The sequence below is a fragment of the Trachemys scripta genome, chromosome 11 (genome assembly GCF_013100865.1).
Source record: "Trachemys scripta elegans isolate TJP31775 chromosome 11, CAS_Tse_1.0, whole genome shotgun sequence".
Lineage (NCBI taxonomy): Eukaryota > Metazoa > Chordata > Testudines > Emydidae > Trachemys > Trachemys scripta.
Window position 1 is genome coordinate 62,534,573 of NC_048308.1, and position 20,582 is coordinate 62,555,154.

At 46.3% G+C, this 20,582-nt stretch overlaps 1 protein-coding gene across 24 annotated transcripts in view; it reads left to right on the forward strand.

Annotated features, from left to right (window-relative positions):
- The first annotated feature begins 3,797 nt into the window (after positions 1–3,797).
- MAP2 (microtubule associated protein 2) overlaps positions 3,798–20,582 on the forward strand; it is a 350,150-nt gene continuing 333,365 nt past the window's right edge. For 11 of the 24 annotated variants that reach the window (XM_034785842.1, XM_034785840.1, XM_034785849.1 and 8 more), the window contains exon 1: positions 3,798–3,885. The gene's annotated coding sequence lies outside the window, so the exon portion shown is untranslated. The remainder of the gene's footprint in view (positions 3,886–20,582) is intronic. The other 13 variants (XM_034785851.1, XM_034785852.1, XM_034785866.1 and 10 more) reach the window with 2 other exon arrangements.

Sequence of the window (20,582 nt, forward strand, 5' to 3'; positions counted from 1 at the left end):
CAGCGCTGGGAGAGCTCTCTCCTAGCGCTGGAGCCGCAACTACTCGGCCACATTGAAGTGCTGTTGCAGCAGCGCTTTAATGTCAGCAGTGAAGACATACATTAGCTATGCTCAGGGTAACCGCTAACATTTCCATTTGCACAACCACTACTTCACCCATCCACAGTTCCTGCTCACCTAGGTGGAGGGATGAGAGGTGGGAGCGGTTCATGCACAGACTGAAGGGCAGAATTGGACCATAAGTACCCCCAGTCTCGGCTTTGTGTTCTGGTTTTCCTGCAAGCCGCCAAGTTACGTATGTCGGGCTCTCAGCCCCGCTCACTGAGCCCCACATGGGTGTTTCCATCTGAGCCAGGCTGATCCCCATGGAACAGTTCAGAGTCACATTCACCTGGGATCCCTGAGTGAGAGCTGAAGGGAGGGAACCACTTGATACTTCTCAGTTCACATGTGAAGTCATAATTTATCCAGCTCTCCCTTCACCCTCAGCCCGGCTCCCACTGCCTGAAACGCCTCTGAACATTTATCCCTGTATCTCTCTCATCAAGTTCTCCCCACCCCCCTCCTTACTTCACCTTTCGCTCTGTGTTGCCTCCAGAAGCAGTAACTGGCCAGGGCAATGAGAACAGCCAGGAGAGCTGTAAGGACAGCCAGGAGAGGCAGGATCACATCCAGAGCCACCCTCCAGGGATTGACCCTCGGGAAAAACAGCTCTGCAAGAGAAAGTGCCATTGAGTTGGGAGCAAACACGCGCAGAACGAAGGCAGGACACAGACAGTGGTGACACCGTGACTAGTTAAAAGACTCTCACAGGGAAATATACAGGGAGATGTGGGTCCTGGGCGCTTTATTATTAAGCCAATGAAACTCCAACCTTTAGCCTGGTTACTGAACATGGTTAATTAATGGGACGGGGAAAGGGGGAGGACTCTGCTATGCTACACGTACCTCCCACTGGCATAATTTCAAGCATTCCCTAGGCCAGGGTAGTCAGTAGGTGGACTGCGGGACAAATCTAGACTGCTGGAGGGTTTTAAATGGACCCCAAAATCTTTTTATTTCCTTATTATTGTCAATGTTTTATTTTTTTATTTTATTTTCTCTGGAGTCTGGACCTTGACCAAGAAATCTGGACCTTGACAAAAAATAATCCATTACCTCTGCCCTAGGCTGCTCTAAGTGGTCCCAAGGCTGCAGGCAGCGCAGACTGGCCTCAGAATCAGAGAGCTGTGACCAGCTGCCTGACACCCCCAACTCCCCTGTGCTCACTGGGGCTCAGCTTCATCAGAGAGTCTGGCCCAAAATACGTTCATGCAGGATTTTAATACAAACAGAAGTTGAGACTGGAGATTCAGAGTAAAAATTCCTCCAGAGTCCTCTTCCCTGGCCCTGGGGCAATGGCTGACTAGAGGGTCCTTTGCTAAGTGATTAGTGGGGTGTATTGAAAACTGTGTAAAAATTACATGCTGACACTTGAAATCCTGAGGGATTTCTTGGTGCTGTTTGCAGGCTAAAGGGCTGTGTAGGAAGCGTGCATCTGGGTCCTCTGCAGTCAGTCTGCAAAGAGCCACCCTAGAGCAGGGCGGGGTGAGTTCTGGTTCTCTGCCTTAGGGTACGTCTTCACTTACCGGAGGGTCCGGTGGCAGGCAATCGATGTTCTGGGATCGATCCCGGAAGTGCTTGCCGTCGACGCCAGTACTCCAGCTCGCCGAGAGGAGTACGCGGCATCGACGGGGGAGCCTTCCTGCCACGTCTGGACCGCGGTAAGTTCGGACTAAGGTACTTCGAATTCAGCTACGTTATTAACGTAGCTGAATTTGCGTACCTTAGTCCGAAGTGGGGGCTTAGTGGGGACCAGGCCTTAGGGAGCAGCCTGCTTTGTCTCTTTCTGTATTTGGCTGTGGTGTGTTACAGTTCTGGATTCTTAGAAATAAAGCAGGGTGACAGTGCAACCTTTCAGGAAGAGTGTTTATGTTTTGTCGTCAACTCTCGGTGTGTATGCCATGGACACAACAATCAGGTAATACTGCGCATAGCGGAGACTAACCAGCAGTGCAGCACTGTGAGACCTCAGATGAATAGTGCTTTACAAATGCAACATTCTCATTATTATAGAGTGATGAAATATCCATTGTGTATTAACCAAGTTATGTGGTAGATAATAGTACATAAAATCTGAACCTTTTTTTCCCCCTAACAATTAAGAAGTTCTTGGGTAAGATTTTGTTTTTCCATACTTTGGGCCTGAACTTCCATTGCTGGTATTTTCAGATGTAATCTAAATAGCGATGCTCAGGCCATATCCAGGGCTCTCTTGTTCTAGTCAGGAAAAATGACTTCATTAGCCAGATATCCATAAATACTCAGCACCCAGCACCTCTCACTGAGAGCAGAGAATTCCCTTCCCCACCCCATTGAGAACTGCGATGGTCACAGCACACAGAGAGCAGTGAGACACAAACATAAATGCTCTGTCTGGAAGGCTGCAGCGTAACACAACTTTATGTCTTAGAATCCAGAACCTTAACCCACAAGAACCCACAACAGAGAGGGGGGCAGCTCCCTCAGGCAGCGGGCACAACTCATCCCACTTTGCTTTACGTTGGCTTGTCTATGGGAACAGTTAGTGCGCGGCAGGCTGGGGTGTCAATCTACCTTGCACGCACTAGCCTGCTACACATTAACTGGCTGGGTGCACCCTGCTGCTGTACATGGAAAGTTCCCTGGTGCATGTTGCTCTGTTCCTGTTTCAAAGCAGGGTAGATTGAAGCGCACTACAGAATTGTTAGTGTGTGTAGCAGGGTCCACACAGACAGTTAGTGTGCGGCAAGCTAGTGAGAGGCAGATTGACACCCCAGCCTGCTGTGAACTAACAAGCCCTGATTCTGTTCACACACTTTGCTACGGAGACCTCTACCCTGCAAACAGGACCTGGAACACCCCCACACATCCCCTCCCACACACACACATCTTAAAGTGACAGCCAGCAATTCCAACACAGTCCTCACTACACCACAGCAAAGGAGAATTCCCTCCCCCAGGCCCACTGAGAAGAGTGATGATTGCTGGGTACTGAGCTGTTACGAAAATCTGGCCAATGGCATCCCACCCTCAGTTCCTACTGGAGTTGAAGGCTACTTCTACACTGTAATTAGTACCAGCAGCTGGCCCGGGCCAATTGACTCAGCCTCACTGGGCTCGGGCGAAGGGGCTGTTTAATTGCAATGGAGACGTTCGGGCTCAGGCTGAAGCTCAGACTCTGGGACCCTCCCTATGCACGCCCACTCTGCTCTGTCCTGTGCACACCCACTCTGCTCCCCATCCCTTGCACACCCACTCTGCTCTGTGATATACACGCCCACTCTGCCCCCATCCCTTGCACACCCACTCTGCTCTGTGATATACACGCCCACTCTGCCCCCCATCCCTTGCACACCCACTCTGCTCTGTCCTATACACGCCCACTCTGCCCCCCATCCCTTGCACACCCACTCTGCTCTGTCCTATACACACCCACTCTGCTCCCCATCCCTTGCACACCCACTCTGCTCTGTCCTATACACGCCCACTCTGCTCCCCATCCCTTGCACACCCACTCTGCTCTGTCCTATACACACCCAATCTGCCCCTGGCGCTCAGCGGGGCAGGGCAGGAGCTGCCCCAGCAGCTGTGCAGCAGACGCGGCTGGCGGTGGGGCCGGTGCGGGCGCTGGGGCTGGGGCTGGGGCGGGGCCGGAGGCGGGGCCGGCCGCGCACCAGCCGGGCGGCGGGGGAGCCGAGCCCGCATTCGCAGCGGCCGCCGCAGCCTCGGCAGCATCGCGCGCTCCTGTCCCCGGCGCTCGGCCTGTGTCCCGAGACCGGCAGCAGCAGCAGCATCTGCGCTCAGGTAAGGGCGTCCCCCCCCCGCCCGCGGGCTCCCGGCCCCACACCTCCGGGCCTGCCCCCCACCCGCCTCGCCTGCCTGCCGCCGCCCCCTGCCCAGGGCAGGGAGCGAGCCCCTGCGCCCCTAGATTTCTAGGCACAGGTTCGCCTGGCGGTACCTGGCCGCGCTGCCCGGCGATTGCTGGGGGTCTAGATCAGTGGCCCAGCATCGTCCTAGAGCTGCGGTGTGGTTAGGTCTACACAGGCGGTAGATGTGGACCTAGGATTTGTGGGTATCGAGCTGCATAAAGGTTGGTGGACGCAGGACCCCTCGAGGACAGCATTAAAAAATAATAGTAATAATAATAATAATAATTAATAAAAAAGCCATGTAAACCAATACGAAGGGTTGCTTGTGTCGACTTGAAGCCATTCGCCCTGAATTTCCAGCACCAGAAGAGAAGAAAGGAAAAGGACACCTAGAAAGTAACCCTCCCTTCAACCACTATTATGAGTTTTAAGTGGATCTAGAAGCAAAACCTTAAAAAAAAAAAAAATTGCCTCCTTGGAAGGGTTTTCTTGAATGCAGCTCTGTCTCTCGGTCACCACCCCACCTTCCTCTTTTGTTTAAGGATGGAAATTTCAAGAAAGTGGGGAGGCGGGGGATAAAGGAGGGGAGCAACTGCGGTAAGATACATCTTTCTGTAACTCGCAAACGGAGGGAGTCAGCTGTGTATTTCTTCCCTGTGGTCAAGGGGAAAATAAGCTTTGTCATAAGCAAAATCCAGCCGTAAGGTTATCATGGACCATCTGGTGCGCACCGATTTGACCGCAGTGCCCCCAGGAAAATCGAAAGCACCATCATTTATCTTAATAGGAGCAGGCTACTTTTGTCAACTCATTTTAGGATTTCGAGAATCTTTGGAGTGCCACGGATGTAACCTTTCCCCCCCCCTCCCCTTAAGCTCCTTTACCAGGATCTATAAGGGTGGACAAAGAGCCTTGTTCAAAGTGGGGATGCAAGGGGAGCAATCGGTTTTAATTGGAAAAAAATCTCTGTGTTGAAATGATCAGCAGTGGAGAGGAAACGACTGCGAACAGAAAAAGGAGGCTTGCAGCCACAATGGGGCGGTGGAGAACAAAGACTTTTCATGTAAGAGAGAATGATGCAAAATGTGCCAAGCTGCTGCAGGTACAGTGTTGCATTGAATGTGATCTACCAAATAAAGACTGCTTGACTCTATTCATTGCGTATATGTTTGGTACAAATGATGACCTCCCATCTGAATGAGGCTTGCTTTATGGAACAGGGCTTGGGGAAAAAAGGGATATGTATGGGATGAAAGAGCCCCTCCCCCTGGAATTTTCATTTCTCATTCAAATAAAGATCTCCTTTGCGTTGCTGGTGAATTTTTATTTTATCATGTTCCTTTCTGTACAGTAGTAGATATTTATATACCGGGGCGGTTAATGTGTGCATGCCGTTTGGGCTAATTATTATATGTCAATCTCCCATAAGGGTTATTTATTTTAGCTCTCACAATCCTGTTTCACAATTTGTTATACTTTTATGGTCATGTCAATGATTTGTTTCCCCCTACCCCTTTCTCTGGAAAAAAAAAAAGTCATTTAGCATCTGTGGGGAAGCTGCACTGCTCACAGTTCAGAAGATGTGCTCTTTTTGTTTTCAGAAGGGATTTTTCCTCACATGATTTTTGTGCATTTCCATTTTTCCTTTCTCTCCCTCCCTGAATGTACTCCCTGTGAAAGAACCTGTTCCTTGCACCTGTGCTGGTTTAAACTTGTAGTTACGTCTAGACTCCAGCTCTCGGAGCCAACGCATCTAGGAGGAGACTCAGCTGCAGGACTTATTTGTTTTCAGAAGCCGCTCTCTGTTCCCTCCCTCACAGATGACGTGATCGCCCTGTCTCAGCTCTTGCTGGGAAGATAGAAAGCGCTGAGAGAGCATTACTTACTGAAACTGGCATTGTCATTACTTCATAGGTCACTATGAGAGGTACCTCACACATCACAAGAGACTGGGCATCATCCCTAAACAGTAGCAACACACTCACCCAGGGCATATTTGAGCTATTATAGAGGCAGCCAGCAGAGCTTGTGCTTGTACTAGCACTTCTGTCACTAGTGTATATTTTCAGGGGGCTTGGTATTAAAAATGAATGCACTAAAACAAAACTTGGCATGAGCTATTGAGTCCGAGGAGCAATTTAATTCCTCACCTGTAATTATGATTTATTTTACTAATCTGTAAAGTGCTGACAATGAGCTCAGTGCTGTACAAGACTCAAAATGAATCCAGTACACATGTGCTGAATTTTGCATGCTGTAAGTAGTCCCATTGTGAGTCCTCTCATGGAAACCAGTGTATAAAGGTAAGCACAAGAGTAAGCCCTGGTCTACACTACAGAGTTAGGTCACTGCTAGGCAGCTTAAAGAGTTGACCTAACTCTTTAAGAGTCTACACTAAAATGTTGCTCCTGCCCATGTAACTCGCCTGCTATGCCCAGGGGCGGCTCTGAGTATTTTGCCGTCCCAAGCACGGCAGTTAGGCAGCCTTCGGCGCCATGCCTGTGGGAGATCCGCCGGTCCCGCGGCTTCGGCGTACCTGCCACCGAATTGCTGCTGAAACGGCGGGACCGGCGGGCCTCCCGCAGGCATGCCGCCGAAGGCAGCCTGACTGCCGCCCTCACGGCGACCGGCAGGCCGCCCCCCCGCGGCTTGCCGCCCAAGGCACGCGCTTGGTGAGCTGGTGCCTGGAGCCGCCCCTGGCTATGCCAACTTAATAACTCCACCTCCACGAGAGGCATAGCGCTTAGGTTGACGTAGTTAGGCTGACGCAGTGTCAGTGTAGACACCACATTGCTTACATCAACTGTTGCTGGCTTTCAGAAGCTGTCCCACAATGCCCCACGCTGACAGTTCAATCGGTGCCAGCGCTCCTGGTGAGGATTTGCACCGCCAACACAGGAGTGTGGACATGCAAAAGTGATTTTATTACTGTGCTGGCTGTACATCAATGTAACTTAGGTCAACATAATTTTGCAGTACTCTAAGTCTTTGTGTGAGTGGGCCCTAGAAAGGTTCCCTGGTGCGAGGAGTGGGATGGTGTTAGCTTAAGAACTGGGTCCAGATTCATCATCCTTTTTTTTTTTTTACTCACGGGAATCAGATAAGCAGGATTTGGCAGATGAAATTCTGCAAGCCATTGAGTCCATGTTATGGATTACTGCCTCTGTGTGTATCAGACCAAACCAAAATACCTGTGATAATGAGACTTAAAATACAGTTAGTGCAGGTATAAAGTAATTGCTTTTCCAAAAAGAATACTAGTGCATGGACATGAATGATTATAATGGCTCCCAAATAAGCTGCTACAGTTTGTGAAATAAGAATTCTCTTATCCCCAAGAAGTTTTCAGATCCATGCTTTTCTGTTCAGTTAGTGTCACATTGCGTTAATGTCCCCAAAACTCATTGCACGTGGATTTACTATAAAAAAAAAAAAGAAATCCACCAGGCACAATTAAACTGAAGCCATTGGGCCTAATTTCCCACTCACAGTGCTGTAAAATCTGAAGTAACTCCATGGAAGTAAATGGAGTTACACTGGCATAAAAACTAGTGTGGGTGAGTCAAGAATCAGGCCATTGTAACTCCAATGGCAGAATCAAACTGATGATATTGAAACTGCCTGGGTGCGGTTGTGATGTGTATTCCGTTCAGTTTCACTGGCAGTATTTCAAGTACAGTGGCAGGGAGAGGTTTTTCTTTTCTTTAAGAAAAACAAGAATACAGCACACAAGGATGTGATCTGCATTGACTTTCATAACTGTTAAAAGCTACTGACAAAATTATGTGCACAAATGCAGTATCTGTGTAGTCTGGAATCTGATCTACCATATACGTATGAAGAGATTAATAGGAACAAATTAGATAAAGAAAGGGGAAAAAAGCCCGGACATTGATACATGGTATTTATATATTTTGGCCCTGATGCAAAGGCCTTTGAAGTCCATGGCAGCCTTTCCATTGACTTCAGTAGGCTTTGATCAGGCTCAAAAAGAATTCACGTGGGATAAAGAGCCTTTAAAATTCCATTGGGAAGTCAGTCCTCTCCATTCCTCTTAATCAGGCAGGCCCTGACTCTGCAGTGAGCTGCAATTGGATGGATGCCTGAACCCTCACGGAGCCCTATTGGCTTCATTTGGGCTTCACCTAGGATAATAGAACCATAGATTCCAAGGCCAAGTCATCATCTAGTCTGATCTCTTGCATAACACAGGCCATTGAACTTCCCCAAAATAGTTCCCAGAGCAGGTCTTTTAGAAAAACTTCCAGTCTTGATTTAAAAATTGTCAGTGATGGAGAGTCCACCATGATCCTTGGTAAATTGTTTCAGTGGTTAATTACCCTCAATGTCAAAAATGTATGGTTTATTTGTAGTCTGAATTTGTCTAACGTCAACGTTTAGCAATTGGATTGTGTTATACCTTTCTCTGCTAGACTGAAGAGCTCATGGTTGAATATTTGTTCCCTGTGTAGCTGTAGACTGTAATCAAGTCATCACTTAACCTTCTTTTTATTAAGATACATAGCTTGAGCTCTTTAAGCGTGTGGTACAAAGCACGTTTTCTAATCCTTTAATCATTCTCATGGCTCTTCATTGAACCCTCTCCAATTTATCAACATCTTTCTTGAATTGTGGGCGCCAGAACTGGACACATTATTCCAGCAGTGGTCATATCCGTGCCAAATTCAGAGGTAAAATAACCACTCTACTCCTACTCAAGATTCCCCTGTGTATGTACCCCAGGATCGCATTAGTTCCTGGCTCCTGCCCACAGGGAGCTCATTGCAGGATCAGGGTCATAGTTAGGAAGCGGTCAGGGAACATTGTATTGAAATGCAAGTGAAGGAGAAACAGAAGTCTGAGAAATGAAAAATTAATCCTTGGGGCCAGATCCTGCAAACACGTAAGCACGTGAGTAACTTTACTTTATGTCCCTTTAAAGTCAATGCTGTAATTCACCAGAGTAAAGTCATACATTGTTTATTTGTGTGCAGGACTGGGTTTATGGTCATCAGGGCCACAATTCAGCCAAGCCATTAAGTGTGTGTGTGTGTGTGTGTGTGTGTGTGTGTGTGTGTGTGTGTGTGTGTGTGTGTGTGTGTGTGTGTGTATAGTCCATCCCAGTTCAGCCAGGCACTTAGTTGCTTAACACCTGCTTAAGTCCCATTAAAACCAGTAGGACTTAAGCAGATGCTTAAAATTAAGCATGTCCTTTAGTGCTTTGATGAATAGGGATGGGTTGCTAAATCAAGGTGTAGCTTGCTATGGGCTTATTCCTGGAAGATGCTAGACACGCTTCTGAGGGACTAGGTATTGTTGTGAGGCCCTGAGCACTCTCAACTCCCGTTGATGTCAGCGGGAGCTGAGGACATTCATTGCCTTGCAGGAGTGAACCCTATAAGCTAGGGGCTCTGGGCTGGTTGGGATCAGCTGTTTTTCCTTAATTCTTCGCCTTATGCAGAGGATACGGGGATGCTTATAAGATCTGTAGTGCACACAGATGCGAAGGAAAACAGCATGGGTCTGATTTCCATAGGGTGGAGCAGATTTAGAATGGCTGTGATGTGAATAAGGGGCGGTTTCCAAAGCCATCTGCCTCAGCAGAGTAAAAAGCTTCTTTGGGAGGGAGGGTAGACTTAATCACAGGCTACAGTGCTAAACTATGGGACAGTGTCTTTAAAATGAGATTCGATGTGACATTTGTAATTGCTTTTTAGATATGTGAAGAAAGAACTAACATCTCCACGGTGTTAATTTAGATTGCTGTTGCCACATGGGTTGATTGTGCTAGCTGTTAAGAAGATTTGAGGTCTTTATTGACCCATTTTTCCTAAATGCTAATTGTTTGCTGCTTTGTTAAGAACAGACGAGTTAATGCTGTTGTTCCTCACAGTTTTTACACTCGTTTAATATTTTCCTGGAGAGATCCCACAAACGAAACCAATCCCTCTTCCTTTGTTTGATCAGGGAGTAACCCCTCCTTCCAAATGATAACGGGCCAGTGTTTGCATTGAATATATTCCTCTGCTTGTTCACATGCTTAGTTGCAAGAAAATACTGCAAAAAGGTGAGGTTCGGGTGACCTCAGTTAAGCATGAATAATTGTAAGATTTATCAGACGTCTTTGTTTCCATTTAGTGTCTCTCTGAGACAGATTGGTGCTGTTACAGCTGCGCTAGTGCTCGTTACGAAATGTAGCCTTTCTTTTCTTGTTAATTATGTTTTTGATCGTAGCTGTAATGTGCCTGGGCAGTTTTTTAAGCAAATGCTTTCAAATTTCCAAAAATAGGTATAGAAAATAAGTGTATTAAAGGCCAGATCCTTCACTGGCATAAATCACCGTGGCCAGATTGACTTCAGTGGAGCTGCATGGATTTATACCAGCTGGGAAGCTAGCCAATACTCTTTTCAAATTTCTTTAAAATATGGCGTGCTTTCCACTTCACTGATACGATCAGTTTATATGTGATGAACTTGTGGGTCGAGCTCAGCACTTGAGCTAAATCCCATCCCCCTTATTCAGGCAGACATATTCCCAGTGGTCAGTGCGGCTCCTCATACTTCTAAAGCAAGCAGATTTGGCTTTAGGCTCTGTACTTAGGACTCCATCCTGCCAAGTGCTAAGCACTCCTGAGTAGTGCATTGAAGCCAGTGGGAGTTGAGGGTGCTCAGTATCTCAGGGGAGTGTCCAGCCTCTTGCCAGAGAGAGCCCCTAAGAAGGCCTAGGGAGAATCTCATAGGATCAGCACCAGTGGCAGTAATGCAATTAGATCCTAATAGCTTTCAGCGAGGTAAGTCTATGGAAACATCCTCTTCTGTTCGGGAGATCCGTTGTTCTCCAGACAAAAGGGAGCCCACCTGGCTATGTAAAGATGATAAATGTCTTTAATATTCCACCCCTTTAAGTTCAATATTCATGTGGACAATCTGTATATTTTTAAAGTTTCCAGTATCAGTTGGAGATATTGGAAGCTATTTTGTTCATCAGAATGTTACAGCTCGATAAATAGCAATTGAAAAAACCACCACCACCACCACCACCTTTCAGTAGTCCAGTCACATCAATTAACTTGGTTGCATTTAATTATAATGATTGATTAAATGAACCTTGCCATTGCACTTCATTTTCTCTAGAGAATGATAGCAGCTGGTTTGGTGGTTCAGAACTCAGTCAGAAGTTTTATTTTGGAGAGAAATGTACCTTATTCATGAAAACAGTTGTCTCTGTGATGGGGAGCTGCACCATTACATCGCAAACTTCTGAATATTTCTGACTAACGGGATGCAGAAAATATGTGGGAAAAATTGAAACTTAGGCTGGGAATTTCACAAAGGCTTATGGTTGACCTAACTTTGCTCCCACTGACGTCAATGGGAGCAGAGTTAGGCCGTTGCTGAATGCTTTTGAAAATTCCAGCCTCAGGGCCCAGCTTGCTACCGAGATTAACAGCAATGGTCCTCTGTGTGTTACTTCTGAGTCCGAAAGGCAGTCTTGCTTGGAGGAAATGTAAGTCTCTATTCACAAGCTAATTGTCCCCCAACACAAATCAGTCACCGAGTGAGTTGTCCTGGCTGAGCAGGAGAGAAACAGAGCTGGGCCGTAGGAGGAGATGGGCCTGGTTCTGCTCCTTCAACTCCTCCTTCTCTACAGTAGTAGGTGTATGTAATGTGTATTGTATGCCACACAGGTTACTCCAGACTCTGACTGGAAGTAACAGGCACTGCTCTGGTTAACGTGACGCTGCAGCATGGAGTTTGAAGACTGGGTCTGGGTAGAGATGGTGCCAAACCAAAACCCTGGATCTAAAGCCCCTCGAACTTTCGGGAAGTGCAGTTGGATCTGAATGTCGAGTCTGACCTTGTCTCTCCCCTGGTCTTGGGTGAATTTCAGATCTGGGTCTGCAGGTTGGAGCCTCAAACTGTAGGGGACTCAGCAGAGGCCAGAGCCATTATGTGGAAGTTGCCACCTGACTCTCTACAGTATTCTCCCATTCCCTCCCCGGGGTTGCCCATAGTCATAGGGTTCTGCATAGGCAAAGGGAGATCTCTGCATGGAGGATCTGATTCCCCTCTCATTTACACCAGAGTTACTCCTGATTTACACTGGTGTGTGTGAGAGGCGAATCCCCTCCATGTGCATATGGGATGGCCTGGCCCAGTGATGGGTGCACCAGGGAGTTACTCCCTTTACAAGCAAAAGTAGAGACCTGAGCCCAAAATCTGTATCTGGGGGTTTTGTTTATTATAGTCTCTGCTTTTCTCTGGAAGGATTGATTAGATCAGTCATTCTAAAACGTATTTGCTCATGCCCCCTTCTTTGTGTCTGAAGTAGTTTATACCCTCCCACCTTCCTTCTCCCCCCCTCCCTGGGCACCTTATCAGCAGCCACCGCTCTTTGGCTGCCCAGCTCTGAAGGCAGAGCAGAGAGCGGTGGCTGCTGGCTGGGCACCCTGCTCCGAAGGCAGCGCTGCCACCAGCAGCAGTGCAGGCAGTGCAGAAGTAAGGGTGGCATGGTATGGTATTTCCACCCTTAGCTCTGCGCTGCTGCTGGCAGCAGCACTGCCTTCAGAGCCAGGAGCCTGGCCAGCAGCCGCTGCTGTCCGGCTGTCCAGCTCTGAATGTGCGCAGTAAGTGTTTTTTTCCCCTTCTCCCAGCCCCCCACCCAAGAATACATTCTTTGCCCCCAGGCTGAGAATTTCTGGATTAGATGTCGCCTAAAGAAAATTGCCCTGAGGGCAAAGATGTAGAAATCCACCAGCCAAGAGGAAAATTATGCATATAAAAACTTATTTCTGATATTTTAGGAAGATCAAAAAATACATACTTTGTAGAAGAGCAAAGGCAAATTTGGCTGAAATCCCTCAGAGAGTAGTTCAAAAAAAATCTGAGTTTAAAAGAAATGAATATTATTCATGCTGAAGAGCAAAGGATATTGGCGTAAATAAGGAGCTTTCGTAGCATGGTGTTCTGGAGACTTAAGCTTTCTGGGCAATAGAAGAGGCTGTTGTTGTTTTCTGCATAAGGCTTAGCAAAATCTTGAATGTATACTTTTCTGAATATGTAGTGCTACCTGTTAAAGTGATGTGATAAAATTCTGGCTGTGAGTTTGAATAAAAGATGTTTTGGGTAACATGACAAATTTAATATCTGTAATTTTAAGTTCTGCATAGTTTGCCAAAATTAGCAACACTGATTTATATATAGTATTTATAACATTCATTTAGATAAATGATTAAAATGGCATGGGATTGAATGCTATTTGGAATACTGGCAGTAGAATCATAGAATAGATTAGAATACCAGGGTTGGAAGGGACCTCAGGAGGTCATCTAGTCCAACCCAAAATTGGACTAGATGATGATTGGAACACATGATTTAGGAATATTGTATTAAAATGTTCCTCTTGCTAAATGAATAATTTAGAAACATATTCATTAAATAGATTTAGAAATATTTGTGTATAATAAAAATGTATCCATCCAGAAATCATCTGTAGTGTGAACCAGATTTTGAAGGCTAGTGGCCTGAGCATAGTGCTGGAACCCAGAATCTCCTGAATTCTAGTCCCAGTTTTGGGCATTGATTCCTTGTTTGTGTTTGGACAAGTCACTGAATCTCTCTGCCCCAACATTCCCTCCCCACACTTTCCATTTAAAAAGTGGGGCTAATAATACTTTTTGAGGTTTAATTAATTAGTCGGTATTTGTATGTCACATAGATAGACACACTAATATATCTGTCTGTCTGTATCTATATCATAAAGGCCACTGTATTGATTCACCATTTGATCAGATGATCTTGTGCTCTTGTTTGGAATTTTGAGCCAGATTCTCAGCTGGTTTAAGTTGACTTCAGTGGAGCTAACACCGTTTTACATCAGCTGAGGATGTAGTCTCTGATGTGTATCTCATTATGAGAAGGGGTTGGCAATTTGCTAAACCTTTTACATAACCCATCTTACATCTTCCACACCCATGGAAAACTGATTGTCTTTCAGGTGAGTGGTTACATGTGTATACGTATAACACTAATGCTGATCCTTAGGTAGCAGGCAATGGTAATGGTGGTGCTTTCCACTCCATGCTCCAGATGGATGTGTTTATTGCTAAGGATAATTTCATTGTAGAGCTTTAAGGGGCTTTTTAAAAAAATTGCTTTCCTTCCATGTATTTGGTACGATCACTGGATTTTTATTATAAAGGCAGAATATTTTGGGAGTAGAAATACAACTTTTGTTACTAAGAATAGTGTCTGTGTTGTGTTATTGAGGTTTGTTTTGCTTTTCTGGTTTGTATTTCTTAGGGCTAATCACTATTCCCTACTTGCTAGGTAATCATCAAAATCTTGTCCCACCGGGTTTCTGTATGTATCGGTTTCAGAGGTATTGGGATGAGTTCTACAATGGTAACTTAAATTCCTTTCTGTGTGTGTGTTTTTTCATCAACTGGCCTGCTGTGGGACTCTCTTGTACATAAATATCCGTGTATGAAATCAGTGGCTTCTGATTATCAGTGATTCATTTTTAAAGGGGTTGAGTATGGTGATGTTAGCTGACTTGTGTTTAAGTTCATAGCTGTTCTGTGATCTGGCCTATGTTAACTGTTTTGGTTAGGACATCCACTGGTATTCACTAGTACTTTATCATCTTGAGCTAGTCAACAACATCAACAACAAGGAGTCTGGTGGCACCTTAAAGACTAACAGATTTATTTGGGCATAAGCTTTCGTGAGTAAAAACCTCACTTCTTCGGATGCATAGAGTGCACTCTATGCATCCGAAGAAGTGAGGTTTTTACTCATGAAAGCTTATGCCCAAATAAATCTGTTAGTCTTTAAGGTGCCACCAGACTCCTTGTTGTTTTTGTAGATACAGACTAACACGGCTACCCCCTGATACTCAACAACATCAGTCATGAATAACAGAGGACAGGACTCTGAGCTGAAATAAGTTCTCTGGAAAGAGAAGTGGGAGACTTGAGTGCTAAGATTAAGCAGGGACTAACAATGAAGGGGACCTTGGCACTAGTGTGGAGCCATCCTCTGGGAAAACCAGACCAGAGCTAGAAGATACCTGTTGGGAAGGTCCCATGAATTGTGATGTCTGGGGATTGACAAGCTTGTGTCTCTGCTTCATCTCCACTGGGGTTTGCTCATCCCCACTTCGACAACAGCAGACTAGACTTCAGGAACAACCTTCTGCCTGAAACTTGGTGGAGGGTTGTCCCATTTATGCATTTTTGATGCATGTAAAGTGGAGATTCAGCACAAAATCTATATCATTCCTGATGGAAGGAGTGGAATCCCTCATCTTTTGATTTAGTTAGGATCTTGCAGTACATGTGTCTTGATATTTTGAATGAAGCTAAAAATTTGTTCCTGGCAAGGTTTGGCAGTGACCTCCAAAAGTTATTACAACCCTCAGATGTTTTACAAAAGTACAATTGTAGTGAACCACTGTGAATACTAAAGCCTTTATTACAATTCTCTGATGAGTTTCAGAAGTTCTGAGGTTTCTATAGTTAGGTTTGCATAATAGACTTATTCAAGGTTGCATAATGTTGTTTCTAATTCTTTTAGTGTACTCTATAATAGGAGTTAAGATAGAGCTTCCTCTACCACATCTATATGCCTGCCTTTGAAGGGAGGGCAAAATTTCTTCTACATTATGGGTTATTTGCAAATCAGCCAGAGAAACATTGCCTATTCCAGTGTACGATGGGATAAATGATCTGTCAAAATCCTGGCAGAGGCAAGAGGGTTTTCTGTCATAGTTGTCCTTCTAACCCTCCTGAGATTTCAACAGATATTCTGCACTGTATGATGGGATATATTGAATTATCTACCTTTTCTTTTGAGATTTATTTTAAAATAGTTCATTCTTGTATCTATTCCAGCAAATTCTCAGTGGCTTTTTCCATCTTCTGGCTCTAGGGGAGAGTCAGGTTTCCTCCAGAGGGCAGGTGAACTCTGAATACATCTCTAAGGCAATGGAAGAGGTCTTATGCACAGATTATCTTTTCAGCTGAAAAACTGGCTGGCTCTGGGCATGGATGTTTGATCATCAATTGATATGTTTATTTTCAGAGTTGACTCAACAGTGGGAGTAGAATTTACATCTCCAGGATTCCCAGGGAGTGCTGTACACTTGAGATAAAGGAGCAGCTGTCTGTTTTTTCCCCCATTAAACTGATCCCAGTAGAAAATTTCAGCTCCTTTTGGAATTAATCTGCCCCTTAAGTTTGCCTTTGTAAATGTGTGTGTGCGTGTGTGTATAATATATTTTCTCTATAGCACACTTAATTGAGGGCAGGGCATGACATGCACTGAACCAAACTTTTCATTAGTGACAACCTACACATGGCAGGGCATGTTTACTAAACAGATGAATGACTCTTTGAAGAATGTTCATGGACTGCAAAAGAAGTAATCTTAGGCAGAAATTTTATTTATTTCAAAGAAGTTTCAGCATGTGCATATAATCAAGCAAGTAAAGCCACAAACATAAAGGTCCCAAGCCTTAGGTCACTACTTAATGTTATTCAGTGGTATTTGGCCTAGATCCAACTTGGATTCACGTTGTTTGAACTTCAAAACCTCTCCAAAGAGATTGTTTGATTATAGTATAGGTTGAGGCTAATTTAAGTCTTGTTACATTCAAGCCTCCATCATGTTTCCCCAATGCTTTCCAGGTTACAGTCACTCAGGCATGTCTTCACAATGCAGCAATGCGCACTACGGGCATTTGATTTCTAAAGCACGTTGACTTGCTGTGCACCAGTTGCTCCATGTGGACCCAAAATTCAACATAAATAAGAAGCCCATCATGAAATCACATGGTTGTTCCAAATAATTAAAAGAAATCACAGAATAATAACTATGATATTCTCCCATCGTAGCTGTCTTTGGAATTCTGAGATGCTCCCTTGCTGAGGACTCCCTGTGCTCTTTGGCCACAGGTAAGTCTGCATAATAGGCAGCATGGTCTAGTAGGCTAAGCACAGGTTTGGCAGCAAGGAATTCCCATCTGATATTGACCCCTTCTGTAGTTTGACTAAGCCACTTAGGTCCTGATCCAAAAACACTGAAGTCAATGGAAAGATTCCCAGTGGGTTTTGTGGCAGGCCCTTAGGGTCAGAGTCTGTCTGGTTCTTCAAGAGGTGTCTTCTCCCTATCCAGTCTGAGTCCACCAGCCATTAGATTAGGGTGTTCAGCTTTCCCCATAGTATGTCTTTTACATTGTAATATATATTAATATCACCTTTCTTTTACCTAACCAATTTCTGTTCCTAAGAACCAAACGCAAACTACAAATAATACAACCATGCACACTGCTGGGGACTGGAAATGAGTGATGTTTATGCAAATTAAATCTGTCTGCCAGTAGGAGCCCCTTCAGTTTCTCCTCTGGGGGAGCCAGCATGTTTCTGTTCCCTTTGAGCCTACTAGTCTTGCATAAGGGTGGCAGAATAGGCCCCCAATATCGTCTGGCTCTTCATCAACCTCAGTATGTGGCAAAATGATCCTTTGAGATCCACTCTGGTAAACTGCTCTCCCTTGTACTTGTAAAACTCCCATTAACATTGTCAGCAGGACTTGTAGGGGAAAAGCACGTTGGATTATATAAGGATAGCAGAGCAGATGGATACTGAGGACATCCAGAGTTGTTATAGTAAGGATTAAAAACTCGGTACCCAAGAGTTTTGCTTTTTCAGACGGCTGCTTTCTCCTCCAGGTGCACTCAAGGACCAGGCACAGTTTGGCTCTAATAATTTTGCTGCCTCTGGGCTAGATGGTGAGCCCATTACTGACATGGGTAAGCAGTTACACCACTGAGTAGCCCCACCATGTTCCATCAAGGACATTAGGAAGAAACAGGTTATCCCATAACTGCCTACTGCGGGGTTCCTTGTAACTTCCCATAGCTGCAGCAGTGCTGCTGTCGGAGACAGGGTACTGGACTAGATGAACCAAAGGTCCAATCCAGTCTGGTGATTCCTGTGTTCTTCTCTTGGGATGGTCTTTACCTTCCCTTATGGTAGGAATCCTGAACAAGTTGACAGTATTCTTTGATAGCAAATAATGGGCCAGTTCCTCAACTGGTGGAAATCAGTCCAGGTCCCTTGAAGTTACTGATTTACACCAGCTAAGGATTTGGCCCATTGAAAAAAAAAATCAACCTTAATATATACATCATCTCATTTGCTGTGAGCTGTGACTGAGGAACGTGGCATAAGGCTGAATTGAATAGTCACACCTGGTCCGCCTTCCTATATACGAAGGAGAATAAATGGAAAGGCTTGTTTTGGTGCAATAATGGGAATGAAATCAGAGGGGGATACGCATTACAACAAGCAGCCTTTGCCATTGCCCTTCGACACTCTGCGCTGCAAGCTTTGAAGTGCTTGGCACAGCACTGGCCTACGATAACTTGACATTTGAAAAAGGACATGGCCTGTAACTTTAACACAGGAGTGTCCTCATGTGGAAATTGCCTTCCTTGGAATTATAGGAAGAGGAGGGGTGTGTGTGTGTGTGTGTGTGTGTGTGTGTGTGTGTGTGACAGAAGCTAAGCCAGAAAGCACCTGGCAACCAGATGGCAAGTAGCATGCTGAATCGTACCCACACCTTCATTAAGGATTACTGTGGCTTTCTCTGGATAATAGTTTTAGAGGTTTGGGGTCACAAAGAATTAGAAAATCGTAGCCAGTTGCAATTAAACCCAAGTTATTTTTAGAGGACAAAGGACTGAGTGATGGGTCTGAGCTGGAATCCGAATTAGAGGTACTTGAAATGTTATGGCTCAGAGATGATTACTGAGCTCGGCTAGAACAGTGTTTTCTATGCACTAAACAAGAGAGCCCATGCATTTCAGTTAGATACACAGAGCAGCTCAGGATAGCAGCAAGTGGGCTGGGGAGGACTGAGAGTTGCTAGCAACAGCAATCATGTGAAACCAGTATTCCCACTGGGGTGACAGCATTGTGTGCATTTCTCTGACTGTTTACTTGTGATGCAGAGAAACATTCTGACATAGACCATTGCTGGGGTAGATCTATCTATTTTGTACTGTGATTTATGTATGTTTAACCCTGTCTCTTGTGGCAATGCTCTGTCCGTAATTCATTTCCTCCCAGTGTACCCGTGACCCTAAAGGACGAGCTCAGGATGTTTTTAAATTATGTCATTATTAAGAATCTTTGGAGAACAGCAATCTGGAAAGGACTGTGCAGACTCTTATGGCCAGATTATGAGTCTCTTACGTTGCTGATTGGTCACTTGTTGATGGGGTTGCTCAGGGAAATAACTGCTCACCCATGTCAGTAACAGGCTCATAACCTAGCCCTTAGGCAGCAGAATTATTAGGGCTAGATTGTGCCTGGTCCTTGAGTGGAGACAGAGGAGAGAAATTCAGGAAGCCTCCCTCACCTTGCACACCATACGCAGCTATAAACCCTGGATTTAGGGGTGTGCAGGTACTGCTCCATCAGTATACCTCCCTTGTGGAGAGAAGGAGAGGCCGGGCTTAAAGGATGATATAGCATGTGTGCTGGGAACAGTTTCTTTTGGTGCCCGTGTAGTCCTGTGGATAGAGTTCTGGACTTTAAATCAGAAGATCTGGGTTCTAGTCCTGGCTCTGCTATTGGCCTGCTAGGTAACATCACTTCCCCGTGCCTCAGTTTCCCCATCTGTAGCAAGGGGGTAATGATACAGATTTCCTTTGTAAAACACTTTGAGATCCACTAATGAAAAGCACTATCTCAGAGATAGGTAATGTTTATTTTTTTTGTGTGGCTCTGTATTGCAGCCCTACCCAGGGCTGTGTCTAAAAGGCATAATCTACTAGCCTTTAGCTGTTTCATGGGATTAAAAAATAAATAGACATCGGTAATCCCGTGGCTGTACCTGAGAGCGATCACCCTTTTTACAAACAGCGAGAAGCAGCTTGAGGAAGTTTGAAGGAGTCGTTACATTACTCTTATTCCGCTGTTAACAAAAGATAATACTGTGCATTAGCAAAAGAGAAGGTTTAAAGCAATAGCAGTCAAGGCCTCTATTTAGGGTTACCATATTTTGTGCCTCCAAATGGAGGACACTCCCCGGGGCCCCGCCCCCAGCCCCGCCCACGCCCCGCCCCAACTCCGCCCCCTCCCAAAGTCTCCGCCCCCTCCCCTGCTTCCCGCGAACATTTGAGTCGCGGGAAGCCTGTAGCAGGTAAGGGGGAGTGTGGGGGGAGGAGGCGCGGCCCAGGCTGGCCCCCGGCGGCTCCAGCCTGGTTCGGCTCGGGCCCTGGGGTGCCGGCCCTGGCCGACCACCCCCGGCGGCCCGGCGCACCTCCCGGCCCGGCTCCCCGACCCCGGGCCAGCTCCCGGCACCGCAGGCCCGGCCCGGCTCCCCGACCCCGGCCCGGCTCCCGGCCCGGCTCCCCGACCCCGGACCGGCTCCCGGCCCGGCTCCCCGACTCCGGACCGGCTCCCCGACCCCGGACCGCTCCCGGCCCCCCGGCTCCTGGCCCCGCGGGACCGGCCCCCCGGCTCCCGGCCCCGCGCCCCCGGCTCCGCGCCCCCCGCCCCCCCCCCCGCCCCCCGGCCAGCCCGGCCCGGCCCCGCGCCCCCGGCCCGGCCCCGGCCCCCG